The following is a 14,535-nucleotide window of genomic DNA, read 5'->3' as shown; positions in this document are numbered from 1 at the left end:
TTAGCTATGTCTTGAAATATGAATAAGGTTGGGATGGCAAGAAAGCAATGGGGTGAGAAAAGGATATAAGAGAAGAAATTTCAGCTAGAGGAAATAATGACATTTCCATAGTTTCCTTATCCATAGTGGAAAACTGTATGTCTGTTCATTTTTTTCAAAATCAAAGAACTGAATATACACATGCCTTCTTTTCTCATTCTATCAAAAGTTATAAATATGAGATATGTTAATATGTAATTTTGAAGTGTTGTTTCTTAAACATGACTCAATCCTAAAATAGCAGCCAACAATATTCACTTAGTCATACATTCTCTTATTTCAAAATTCTTATCTACTTCTCACTTCCCACTTCTTTCACTTAATCCAAGCTTTCCTTGATTCAGCCAGTATTTCTACATATCAGTTATGTACCTGGCACTGTGCTGGGAATATAAGGATGAGTAAAATGTGATACGAATCCCTGATTCCAGGAACCTTCCAGTCTAATTAACGGGGACAGAAATCAATCAAATGATTCTATAAGTGAATGTAAATTCATCCTTGAGTTCAGTGCTAGAATAAGAGATGCATGATGCATCCGTGCATATGAGAGAAATTACTGACCAGGTCAAGGATGTCAGGGCTTCTCTGAGGAACTGACAGTTGAATTACAACCTGAAGAATGAGTACAGATTAACTAGAAAGAGAGACGCATTACATATGGAAGGCAAATCTTATTCAAAAGAGTGTAGTGAGAGGACGTTTGGCAAGAAGGAAGATCTTAAGGATGCTAACGTTGTTGGATCAGGCAGAGCAAGGAGGAGTTTGGTGCCAGGTGAGGTTGGTTGTTTCTCGGCTGGATTATTGTTGGACACCCTTTGGTTTGGCACAGTACTAGTTTCTATTCAATCCAGTCCTACCATCCATGCTTCACTAAGTAAATATGATCATATCACTCCCATAGTAAGCACCTTCCATCATCCCTCATGGAGACACGGCACTTAGGTGGAGTGTGGATCTCATCATTGCCAAAATATGCCCTGCCTTTAAATGGCCTTTGAATTTGACACCCTTTCTTGATCCTGGAATTCCACTTGTCTGGATTGTCCTGCTACCAGCCTGGTGATCTAGTTCTCTACTCAGTAGATGTCAGATGTCACTCTTGTGAATTGAGACCTGTGAATCCTACAAGTGGTAATCTTCCCTCTCTGTGTTTACATCACTCCCTGTCCACACCTCTGTTTTCAGGCCATTCTAGGAGAACGTGAGCTGCTTAGGGTCGGGGATCTATTCTCAGGCTTTTGGGTACAATAGTAAGTGTCCAAAAAATCCTGGTACTCAGTAAATGGTTTATTTTTTTGTCAAATTTAAGAATCATGTCAGTCTTTCAGGACTCATTATGGTCACTTAGAAAAAAATGATTCTGGGGCACCTGGGTGGCTCACTTGGTTGAGCCACTCTTGATTTCTGCTCAGGTCATGATCTCACTGGTTTGTGAGTTTAAGCCCCGCGTCGGGCTCTGAGCTGACAATGTGGAGCCTGCTTGGGATTCTATTTCTCTCTCTGCCCCTCCCCAGCTCACACACACACCTTCTCTCTAAATAAGTAAACTTAAAAGAATGATTTTGCCTGATTTGTTGATTCAAAACAATAAATCTTAAACTGGTTAATTTTAAAGGTAGTCTGTTTTTTTCATAATTAATTATTACAATGACTGGTTAACACTTTCTGTGTAAGCCCAGATGGGTCATTACCTTCTCATAGCTAATTTCTTTAATTAAAAAAGAGATGAAGAAATATTAATACCATTAAAACATAACCTTGAACAACTTACTTAATCTCTCCTTGCCTCAGTTTCCTCATTTTTAAAATGGAGATAATAACAGTTTCTATTTCCTAATATTATTATGAAAATAAACTGGTTAGCATTTTCAGAGTGCTTTGAACAGTATCAGGGACAAAGTAATTCCCTCTTCCAAAGTTTGTGAAATGAGTAAGCAAACACACATGCAAATAAGTCATTCACTGACAGTATTTCTGAGCAATTTCTGTGAGCTGTATGGAGTATAGAGGTGAATTCTAAATGTGTTGATCATCCTTTGCTATATCACTTTCATACTTACCCTTATTAATCCACTATTACTGTAGAAACACTACGCCTTTCCCAACCCTTTATGATTCCAGGAACAGAGAGAAACCCCATTCTTTCATATTCCTCTCCCAAATCGATCATACTATTGGACCTGGTGATGAGTCCATTGTTTCTTGCCTTTGCTGATAAAAAGAGTGTTTTAAAGCTCATGCCATTAAAGAATACCATACTCCCTTTCATTTATCACTATTATTTGTAGGACACTGACCATTCTCTCTGCTATTTCATATTTTAACCTCTGGTTAATTGTCACTATCTCCAATGCTATGGCTGTTGTAATTCTTTAGATTTAGCCATATAGATGATTCTCTCAGTTCCCTGGCTTCAAAATTTCTTGACTCTCATGCCTCCACAAATGTGTCATCCATCCTACTTCAGCCCTCACTCTCCTGGTTTTAACTGAGACATCAGCACTGACTGCAACTGTAAACTCTCCAAATGTCAGTCTCCAGTATAGCACCCCTGTCCTTTCCAGGCTTCTTCTAGTCACCCAGCTCCAAGAATTTCTCTACCCATGTCTGACTTATACCTTATTGATTCTGCTACCTTTTCACTCTCTCCCTCTCTAATTTCATTCTTTACTTCACTCTTTTGCCAGCTGGGGTTCAGTCTATCATTTATTAAAATGCCTTAACAGCCTTTCCTTCTCTCCATGCATTGTACTCACCTGGCAAAATCCAGGTGAGTTTAACCTTGGTTAAATCAGAGTCAACACCGATCTCATGTTCATTCTTTTGCAACTAAAAAAAATTGGAGGAAAGCATTACAACTGGTTTTGCTTCAAATTTATGACTACTATATTCAAGAAAAGAGCCAGAAACCATACTATATTTCTTAATTATTTTATTCTACCACTCTCCTAAATAACCAAACCATGTCCTCATGTCTCAAACTTTTGACATCTTCTTCCTTTCATGAAGAGAGAGCAAGATTATTTGTTGTGCTTCTAATTTCATTGAGAAAATATGAATACTGAGGAAACGTTACATACTCCTCCATCAGAGCTAGCTTCCTAACAGCAGGTGCATCTTATTCTGTTTCTTTTTAATTTATCTGTGTCACCATAAGACTAGTCCTTCTGTTTGTAATTTAAATTTCATCCCCTTTCACGTATTCAGAAACACCACTTGTTATGGGCTGAGATATGTTTCCGCCCCCCAGAGTCATACATTGTAGTCCTAATCCCCGTACTCCATATTTGGAGATAAGATTTTTTAAGAGGTGATTAAATTAAAATGAGTTCTTTAGGGTGGGTCCTAATCCAATATGACTGTGTTCTCAGAGAGGAGTTAGGACACAGAATCACAGTCCCTGTACTCAGGGACTAAGGTGCAACCACGTGAGGATACACAGCAAGAAGGCACCTATCTGCAAGCCAACAAGAAGGGGCCTGGAATAAACAAAAATCTGTCAACACCTTGATCTAGCCTCCAGAACTATAAAAAAGTCACTGGTTTAAATCACCCAGTCTGTGGTATTTGTTATGGCAGTTCTCACAGCTAATATACCACTCACTTAATACAGTCTCACCATCTTTTCTTCAAGATCTATTGTTTCCCTCTTAATAGAAATATCCCATCAGGATCTGAATATATGTTTATTTCTTCCATCGCAAAGAGAAAAATCTTATTTGGACCACACATTCTCCTCTGGTTGTTGCCACATATGTTTCCCTTTTACAGTATAATTCTACCTCTAATTTTTACTCTTTCTTTCTTGAACATAATTCAACCAGGCTTCATGTTGCTAAATATAGCACTCAATATTTATTTGTTATCCCACTTGACACTCTAACAGCATTTAATATGAAATCACTCCTCCCACTTTTTGTGACATTTTCTGCATTTTGTTTAGGACTTTACCTCCTCTTGTTTTTTCCCCTGTCTCACAGACTCTTCTTCATACTTTCAACTTCTAAACAATAGCATGTACAAGGACCCCATTCTTGGGACTTTTGTCTTCTCTACTTGGCTCATTTGATCCAGTATCGTGCTTTATATAACATTTGAAGATACTCAGATTTTTATCTACAGACTGGTTATCCCTGCCTAACGCCAGACTCCTGTATGTCAGAATACCTAAACTCTGCTAGCTAATATGTTTCCCAAATTCAACATGTTCAAAACAGAAGTCTCTTGTAACTTGTTCTTTTCAGTCTCTCTCACATGTGGCACTTCCATTCTTCCAGCAAAAACAAAACAACCAGAAATCCTTGTTGTTATCCATGAATCTTAGAATTCTCACTCCCTTTATCAAATCCATCATCAAATCTTATCACCTATACCTCCCCAAACTCCAGTATCCATTAATTCTATCTCTATCTCTCTCTTGGTTGGATTGCCCCAATATCATCTTGCACCCTCCTCCGCTTCACTCTCAACACCACAGACAAGGACGTCTTTCTTTTTATTTTTTTGTTACTGTCAAATATTTTATTTAACTCATTGATCAATGTGGAAATCAATAAGGTGTTAAAACTGGTTCAAAGGAGAATTTAAAGCACAGACCTATATAGGCAATCAAGACTGATAATAGATGAAAAATGGCTAATAACTTAAAGCATATTTTTTTAAGTTTATTTATTTTGAGAGAGAGCGAGAGCACACACATGTGTGAGTGGGATAGAGGCAGAGAGAATTCCAAGCATGCTCCACACCATCTGCGTAGAGCCCAACACGGGTCTCAAACCCACGAACCATGAGATCATGACCTGAGAGGAAACCAAGTATCAGGATTCTTAACAGACTGAGCCACTCAGACACCCCTAAAATATGATGTTTGAGATTATCTTTTCTATAGAATAGAAATGAATTATATCTCTACAGTACATAACTCACTCGCATTGCTATGGATGAGAATCATTTAAGAAATAGCAGTTTTCTACAAATTAATTTCTATGCCTACAAAGTTATAAAATTGTCACAGAAAGATAGTCAAAGGTGTATAGCCCTATAATGTCACATAATCCCTGAAGGGAATCTCTAACACTGTTTTAAAAGGACAGTCATCTCTTTTGCTTATTTCTAAATCTTTGAATTTTTTCTTGACAAATATAACATTCATTATGTGACTATTCTACCTTCTTGTATAATGTCCCTACAGAAAATGAATTTTTTTATTTCAGTATAGTTGATACACAATGTTAGATTAGTTGCTGGTGTTCAACTGAACAATTTGACAAATTTATACCTTATGCTATGCTCACCACAAATGTAGCTAACTTCTGTCCCATTACTTTACTCTTACAATATCATTGACTGTATACTTATGCTTTGCTTTTTATTCCTGTGACTTACTCATTCCATAACTGGAAGCCTGTATCTCTTTCTCCCCTTCACCCATTTTTCCCAACCCACCATGCCCTCCCTTCTGGCAACTGTCGCTTTGTTCTCTTTATTTATAGGTCTGATTCTGCTTTTTGTTTGTTTGCTTATTTAGATTCCATTTATGTGGAACCATATGATATTTGTCTTTCATTCTGCCTTATTTCACTTGGCATTATATCTTCTAAGTCTGTCCATGTTGTCTCAAATGGCACAATGTCATTCTTTTATGGCTGCATAGTATTCCTGTGTGTGTGAGTGTGTGTGTGTGTGTGTGTGTGTGTGTGTATCCCATTTTCTATATCCATTCATCTGTTGATGGACCCTTAGGTTGCTTCTATATCTTGGCAATTATAAACAATGTTTTAATATATATAGGGGTACATATATATTTTTCAATTAGCATTTTTGTTTTCTTTGGGAAAATACCCAATAGTGGAATTATTGCATCGTACATCTTTCTGTAACATAAGGCAGATCATCTACGATATTGCTCTAAACTCTTCAGTGGCTCCTCATCTAATCAAAGGTTTTGCAAGGTATCCTAACATATTTCTCTCTCCTTTGTTCTCTGTCCCATGAACACTCCAAACCTTTCACATCAGAACTTTTGAGCTTATTCATTCTGTCAAGAGTACTGTTTTCTCCAAATATCTGGATGTCTCCCTTGTCCACCCTGCTTTTACCATCTGATAAACCACAATTTCCTCTTTTTCCCTCTTCTCTTCTACTATATTTAGCTCTATGAAAGTAGGGGTTGTAAATTGTTTTGTTTACTGCTGTATCTTCATGCCTAAAGCAGTGCCTGGCACATAATAAGTACTTGGTTAACATCTTGAATAAATAAGAAAGCAAATCTATTAATATGAATATGATAAATGCTCTCTTTTTGTAATATGTTTATATGGCTAATAAATAGCTTCTTAGTCCGCCTTTTACTGAAAACACTTCCTCAACAGCACTGGTTGAATCTTGCTTCCTGTCCTGGGCTTCATGACAGAGATGTGGAAACCCACCTGGGTATTCTGATCCCCTGGCAAACCTAGGATTCTGAGAGAGTTAACACGTGAGAGGGCAGTAGTTGACCAATAGAGGATGGTTGCTGGTGGGTAAATACTCCTGCTTCCATTCCATAAATCCTAAATCGGATTCCTCGCTGCACTTTAGAGTATCCACAGCATGATCAAACCACAGTTGCCCATTATGGTAACTTAGTGGTAATGCAATCTTGTATTCACTTTAGGATCTTTTTCTAAAATAAACTGCCTGCACTGAAGCCCTTGTTTCAGGTTCTGCTTTCTGGACAGAACCCAGGCTAATTCAATTTTCCTGTAAAACGAAGTTCCAAAATATTCCCTAGTATATAAAGGCACTTTATAAACATTTGCAGAATAAATGAATTGGAGAATCCATTATAAAGGCAAAAACCCTTATTCTACATTTATAGATAAGTTTTATGAGTTCAAATTAGTCTTATTTATATCATCTCCTACTGCTTCATTTATAACTATATATCAAATACCAGAAACACAATGTCCCAGGAGTCAATAATATTTTTAATTCTTTTTTTTAATTGACTAAAAGGATCATGGAATGTTTATAATCAGAGCTTTAGAATACCTTCTATTTTAATGGGCAAAAAAAGACAAATTACAGTATGAAAAATTTCATTAGTGCTTTTTACTAAAACCTACTCCATTGGAAGATTAATGACTTCTATAGTTTAACTCTAAAATTCAAGTAACTATTTTAATTTGCACTTTAAGTTCTCTTCCTTCAGAACAATGTGTATGGTCATTGAATTTCTACAAGCTTCTCCATGGGTAAAATTCAAACCAAATAGTAAGAATGAGAAGTAAATGACTTCATATGTCTTGACAAAAGTAAGGTAAGGGACAACATTGGGGTGGTTTATAGTGATCCTTATTCCACATTTATTTATTTTTCTCAGCAGTAAAAAATTAACATCTTTATTCCCCAGAGTACTTCTGGCTAGTGGAATCTGACACGAGTATCATCACTTCCTGGTTCTAGTTAGGTTAAAGTAGGCTTACACTGTAGAATAGAAGTATAGGCACAGGGATTCAGTGCACAGAGGAGACAGTGAATGGCCTTTCATACAATCCAGTTTCTTCCCTCACTACGTCTTGCTAGGCTTGCAACTTATTAGTTTTTCATACACACCCTACTCTATGTTTGTAAGACCTATGCATAGTAAAAGATGGTAGATGCACTTGGATTTGCCTTTCTGCCATTCAAACAAAATGAAATTTTGCAACAGCTGGTGTCTTCTCTTGGTGTATTGAGAGTGTTTGGGAATTGAAGAGAGAAAAAAGTTACTCTTTTGTATACACAATGATAATGACTAAAACCTCAGTTCAAATTCCACCATGAAAATGTTTCTGAAATTTTTCTCATTGTTTTACATTTTATTTTTTATTTTGATGACAGTTCTATGATAAACTCTTCCAGTATCTATGAAAATTTTAGCTCCTAGAATCTCCTTGACTGAGTCTAAACAGGCAAAATGAGTAAGTACAAATACTGGGCTAGCACATATTTTCAGTAATTTATTATTCCAAGCCTATGCATTGTACATTAAAGTATCTTATCAGTCCTAAAGATAAAACTAGGTGTTATAAGGGAACCCATCAACTTATATAGTCAGGTGATTTTATTTCATGAATGATTAAATAACTCTGTTGTAATGAAAAATGAAAATGTATCTTTGCAAGTGTTGAGAAATATTTTATAACATATTGATAAAACAATAAGCTGCATTGCAGAGCTCTTTCACTTTCAATACACCTTCTCATGCATTAATGTTTTGAACTGTCCAGTAATCCCTTTGGAAAGCTGAGACAAATGGATTTATCCCCATCACACACACTATGGAAGCAAGGTAGTTCAGACCTGTTAATCAAGTTGCTCAAGGCACACAGTTTGTAAGTAATTGAGTATAAGCTTAGACTCAGGTTATTTTTAAATTTTTAAATAAACCAAATACCAAAAGAATGAAAGGAGAGCTGTTTTCTTCATGGAACCCAGGCTTTGTTTTCCACAAAACTTTTAAAATGAAAACATAACATAGCAATAGTCATAATTACAGCTTATGACTTTGTAATCATAAATAATGACAAAACATAATCAGACCTTATGAGAGTAATGTAAGATGGATTATCCAAGTCAGTAAAAACTATCTTTTATTACCAAGTATCTATTGCTGTCATTCTGAAAGACCATCCGAGACCCTTTGAACCCCTAACTATACACTAAAGTACATGCAGCTTTTTTAAATTGTGTGATAGCAACAGTGCACACACTTGAATATAAAAAGTGCAACTTTTTTAATGTAACCAAAATTTTCTTTTGATTTTCCTGTTCGAATTAGCAGCTGAAATTTTCCCATTTTTAATTAAAGATCATAAAATCACTTCTAGCATTAAGTGTAGTATAATCATATTTTAAACTCAACCAATCCAATATTTTTATTCCCTCCTATCTGCTTCCTCCCTTCTCCCTGTGAACAGTTTGAATTTCTAACAGCTAACCTATCACATGTAGTGAGCAAAGGGACATGGCTTCACATGACTCTCTCTGGCCACGGGCTTTGGTTTCATGGTATCTGGTCTCTCCTGAATTTGGCTATCATCATGTGGCTAACAATTACCAGTGGCATCCTCAGTTCTTCCATAGCCTCTGCTCTATCAGTGAACATTTGCAATATCTTCCAAATCCCAGCTTTTGACTTCTAGTTTGCCAGAACTTTCTAGTTCCACTTGAGAATTGACTAAAGTTACTTTAGCTTGCAATACACCTCTAAACGTAGTTGTTGTTATTTTTCATTTCGCCTCTATTGATGGGATGCCTCCTCAGATACTCACAGTGCCTAAATTAGAGTCATATTTCCTGCAATCCTTTCTTTCATTAAGGTTAGTCAAAATCTTCTTTGTCTTTGGGAAGGAAAATAATGTTTTAGTTGTCATATTTGCCCCATTATGTAGCCTGTGTTTTATAATCCTTGATCTCAGTCGTATGCCTTTGGTTTTGATCATCCATCAGAAAGTTTAAGGAAAGATTGTTGTCTACTATGTACAATCAAAAGTCATGGATTTTTGGATAATTCTTCATTCAAGAGTATGTCTTCCCACCTGTGAGGAAAGTGAATAGGAAAATTAGCTATTCCTAAGGTAGAAGGAAGAGCAGTGGACCAAGATGTTTAAGTCAGTGAATTGGGGGAGGGAAGGGACCACAGTTTAACCCAAATATATTACCTCCCTTCATATATTCTTTTTCCTCTTATTGTTTATAAATTTAATTTTTCCATTGATCTGTAGTATAATAACTCTTGCATTCCTCTTTAAACTTAGTTGTTGTTATTTTTGCAACAGCTTTTGCAAGTAATGCTTGCAAAGTCCAGATGTGTTAGATTGTTGTTGTTGTGGTTGTTCCAACATGAAGATGACATAGTCTCTGTCTTCAAGGTCCTCACAATTTTATTAGAGGTGGCCACATAAACAGATAATTAGAATTTAATGCATAGAATGTTGTAAAAATAGAACACTATGAGTAGAGTATTCAACTTAGTCTAGAGAATTTCATAAAAGCTTCATAGTGTTGGTCGTTTGAACTTGTGTAAGAGAGATGAATAGGAATTTCAAAGTGTATCAGTGTAAAGGGAGAAAAATAGTTACAGTCATTATTGGACAAAATCACTGTTGTCTGGTTAGATATCTGTGTAACCATAGGCATTTTTTCATTTTATGAGGGCAACACCTGTACTCTAGCATTAGAAATCCAGGAATCAGGTGTGCCTAGGTGGCTCAAACGGTTCCGCGTGTGACTTCGGCTCATGTCATAATCTTATAGTTCTTTGGTTCAAGCCCTGTGTCAGGATCTCTGCTGTCAGCACGGAGCCTGCTTCAGATCCTCTGCCACCCTCTCTCTCTGCCCCTCTCCCACTCGTGCTCTCTCTCTTTCTCTCTCTCAGAAATCAATAAACATTAAAAAAAAACAGGAATCAAAGAATCAGAAATAAACCAAAGAGTAAATTACTGTAGATAATCCTAACACACATTTTGACACTTTGCATTTCTCTGCTGGCAAGAACTGATCAACTGGCTGTTACAGAAGTAATTGGTTAATTCAGTCAAACTGGCCATTAGATTAGTTGAATGGGCAAATCAATTGTTCTTACTAGGTTGAATGATGAATAAAAAATCTCAAATTGTATGTTTTATTATAAAGGCAGGAATCTGTTCTCAAGTATTACATTTCTTATTTAAGATGTGCCTGTAGATTTCTGAAAATCATGAAATGTGTACATTTTTACATTGCTTTCAATGGAGTTTTTTACAACACTGTAATGTTAGTGAGGGACATGTCTTTGACTCCACTTTACCGATGGAAAGATTAACATATATCAGGGTTAAGTGACTGTCGATTGTAGTACTGCTAATAAATGTCATGTTTAGGACTTGATCCCAAGGGCTTCTGTCTCCAAATCAAGTATCCTTTTTCTCTAATTAATGCAGAGCAATGGAATTCTGTGTGGGAAAAAATTTAGAGCTCTCAATAATTAAAAGATATTCCAAGTTATGAGAAATTTTTATATCACCACAGAAACATTTCTTTGCCTTAGTGATTAGAATGGTGGTAGTATTTATAGCTTTATAGTTGAGAGACAGTTAAGGCAGATGGATGACCTTGCACGACATTATTGGCGGTAAGGTATTATCAAGAAAAGTATGTGTCATCCATCATTATCATGGAGTTTGTCTAAAATTACATAAATTGTTATAGGATCTCATGTGAGCTTCACTCTACTATTAGCTGGATGATATAGAATCCTGAGGTCCATATTATTTCCCAGTTGAACAAGAGTATTTATTAAGGTACATACAAAATCACTGGTACAATTGAAAACAGAAAAAAATGAAAGATGCATTTTTTCTTTTTGAAATATTTTCTTTCTCTCCCTCCCTGTCGCTTCCTTCTTCCTTCCTTCCTGCCTTCCTTCCTTCCTGCCTTCCTTCCTTCCTGCCTTCCTGCCTTCCTGCCTTCTTTCCTCCCTTCATTCCCTCTCTCCTTCTTTCTTTTCTTTTCTTTTCTTTTCTTTTCTTTTCTTTTCTTTTCTTTTCTTTCTCTTCTTTCTTTGCCACAAGCATTGACTGAATGCTACTTCATGGTCACCAGTGCATGAACATGAATAACAAACAATGTCTAAAATATTGTCTATCTCCTGGCAAAGCTAGCAGTCTAGTGATAGGGGCAGAATTTCCACTTATTCAAGAATTAGAAAATTATATTCTCACTTCTGAGTTTGTAACTAGAATTGCACAGTCATGTAGAATATGGATAATAGCTGATTGGTTTAATCCATTAATTGAGTTTAGCAGAACTCAAATCTCTATGGACAAGTGAGAGAAATAAACCTTATGGAACTGTGATACCTGTAGATCACAGGCCTGTCTAGCCCTGTTCCTCACTCAGTGCATTGTAGAAGACTACTGCTTGCAGAAACTCGAGCTAAGCACTGCTAAATTACTGCCACCCCCTGTTTTTCTAGGAATGTAGAAATTAAAGTTATTGTGTGAAATTTTCCAATCTTTACAAGTGGAAAATAAATAACACTCTTAGAAAAGATTGTATAGACAAACTAAACTAATGGTGGCCATCAGTTTGCAAACCGTATTTTTTAAAAAAAATTTATGTAACATAGGAATTATAACATATGATAACACTTTTTATCAAGACTTCAAGTTTGATCAAAATTGAATTTGTTTCTGGCCCTAGGAAAATTGTGAAACTATAAATTGAGAAGTAAAGCACTCAAAAGAAGAGACAAAAGGAGTGAAGGAAAAGGAGGAGTTGACGAGGGAAAGAGAGACAAAGATCAGGTAGGGGAGGGGAGGAAAATTATCTCTTTTTTCACACTCTTTGGGGTGGCTACATTTGCACTCTCAAATTTATTGAAAGAGGAAAAAAGTTTGTGTTAATTTTTTTTAAGGAATCAATTAAAGAAATACTCTCAACCTGAAATTTTCTTATAAGTGGTCAACAGATGTTTCTCCAAGTTAGTGAGTTTACTTAAATGTCAGAGGCTGGACATTTGTATATAAAATCTCTCTTTAGTCAAAAAGAAGCAAATTAGAGGAATCTCTTACCAGTGTAAATATTTCAGACTATAATAAACTCCATAATGCTGTGGCACAAAATGCTTGGCCAGAACACATTAACTTGTTCTCTCTAATTTCAATAAGAGTAGTATTTTCCCTTTTGAGTTTGAAATAACAAATCACACTTAGCACAAAAATTCTCTAAATGTAGGAATCTTTTTAAACTCTGACTCTTTACCATGTGAGCCTCATTCCTAAGTAGTAAAATGACAGACTATTAACTTTGTTTTCCACTTCCTTTGAGTCATGACTTGACTTTCAAAACATTTTGGTCAAGCAGACTCAAAGTCTCCTTGCAGAAGAAACATCGAGGAATCCTGTACTTCTCTCATTTTACAATTCCCCTTCAGGGCAGGGCACACACAAGTGACCCTGGCTTTTGACAAACCTTAGCTGAACAAAATGTAACAAGCCCTGTCTGTTTTGAGCAGAATTTTCTATTCTGACAGATACAGCTCAGGAGCATTTGATGTCTGCTTGCTGGTCATAGATAATGGTGCATCTTGGGACCATTGTCATTCCTGTCAATAAGAAGGCCTGGGGGGACATGCAACAAAGCTACCTTTTGATTCACCGTTTTTCTTTCCTTCCCAAGACATTTGTAAGCCTGTGGTCAGCTAGGTCATTTTATTTTATCCTGATGTGCCTTGATAATAGCATGATGTCTACAAAAAATTTGACAGGCCATCGATGTCTGTTTCTCTGACTCCTATGTTGTTTTTCAGTCCTTCTCAATGTCAAACATACTTTGAAAGCTACTGATTATGTTGGTTGGGACTGTATTTGACAAGACATCTATTCTTTGATAAAATTAAACTCATGGGGGTTGATCTTGGAATTTAAGGTAATTTTTTGAGCAATGCAAGAGACTGTTGCTTTAATGCTGGCACTCAAGACATGTTTGAAAAACTGAATTCTTTTTGGTTCAGATAAACTAAGTTTTTTAGTATGAATTTTGAAGACTGGAACAAGAGGAAACTTGTAAGTGAAGAAAAGACAAATTATTACTCTGTCCCGTTAAAGTGAGATCTAATCTCCCATTTATTGAATTAGGAAACTCTGCTACAATTATGGATAATAAAATGTGTAGGAATGTATATATATATATATATATATATATATATATATATATATATATAAAAAGAGGAGTTTGCATAGAGGTCAGTCTTAGAGGGGAGACTCTCCTAGCTGGAAGTATATGTGTATAGGTATATGCATTTTTGTGTGTGTATATATTCTCACACCCAGATATATGTTTCCATGTATGTAAACACATGCATATGCAATGTTTATATGTCATGAAATAAAAAAAAATCATTGCATATAATGTGAATGTCAAAAGGAATATGCAAATATCATGATGGCAAGTCTTCAAAGATAATACTGTATCAGGGGTTTAGAAAGGTTTTCACATCTTGCTTCTTGTCAGATTCTCTGGGTGTCATTTTCCCTACTTTATAGATAAGTAAACAAAGTCTTGGAAAACTTGTGTGGTTTTCCCATTGACACATAGAGATTGACAGAGCTGAAAAATAAAACCAAGTACTTTGCATCAACTCCAAGATTCTTTCCATCACAACACAATAATGTGTGTAAAGTTCTTGGCACATAGTAAGAGCTCAATAAATGTCAGTTTGCATTATCAGAATTATGTAACATATGTTAAGAACTTCCCATAGTTCACTGTATTATTTCATATCTCCTACTAGGAAAGAAACATGTTTTTTCTTAAATATGAATAAACTATTTATTCATATACACAAAAGCAGCTTTTGGTACAGTTCCATCAAGATATTTGAACATAATAGTTAACTAACTTAAAACCAAATCTACATAATTATTGGGTCAGAAATAAATATTTGTTTAGGTTACAAATAAAGAAACAGTACCTTACTGATAATGA

General features: G+C 35.7%; 1 long non-coding RNA gene across 1 annotated transcript in view; it reads left to right on the top strand.

Moving 5' to 3' along the window:
• The window catches only part of LOC109502680, a 799,154-nt gene extending 785,477 nt beyond the window's left edge, over positions 1-13,677 (top strand). Inside the window, exon 11 of the long non-coding RNA XR_006583187.1 lies at positions 12,250-13,677. This is a non-coding gene — a long non-coding RNA (uncharacterized LOC109502680). The remainder of the gene's footprint in view (positions 1-12,249) is intronic.
• Positions 13,678-14,535: the final 858 nt, after the last annotated feature.

This window comes from Felis catus, chromosome C1 (genome assembly GCF_018350175.1).
Source record: "Felis catus isolate Fca126 chromosome C1, F.catus_Fca126_mat1.0, whole genome shotgun sequence".
NCBI lineage: Eukaryota > Metazoa > Chordata > Mammalia > Carnivora > Felidae > Felis > Felis catus.
This window is presented reverse-complemented; position numbering and strand designations above follow the sequence as displayed.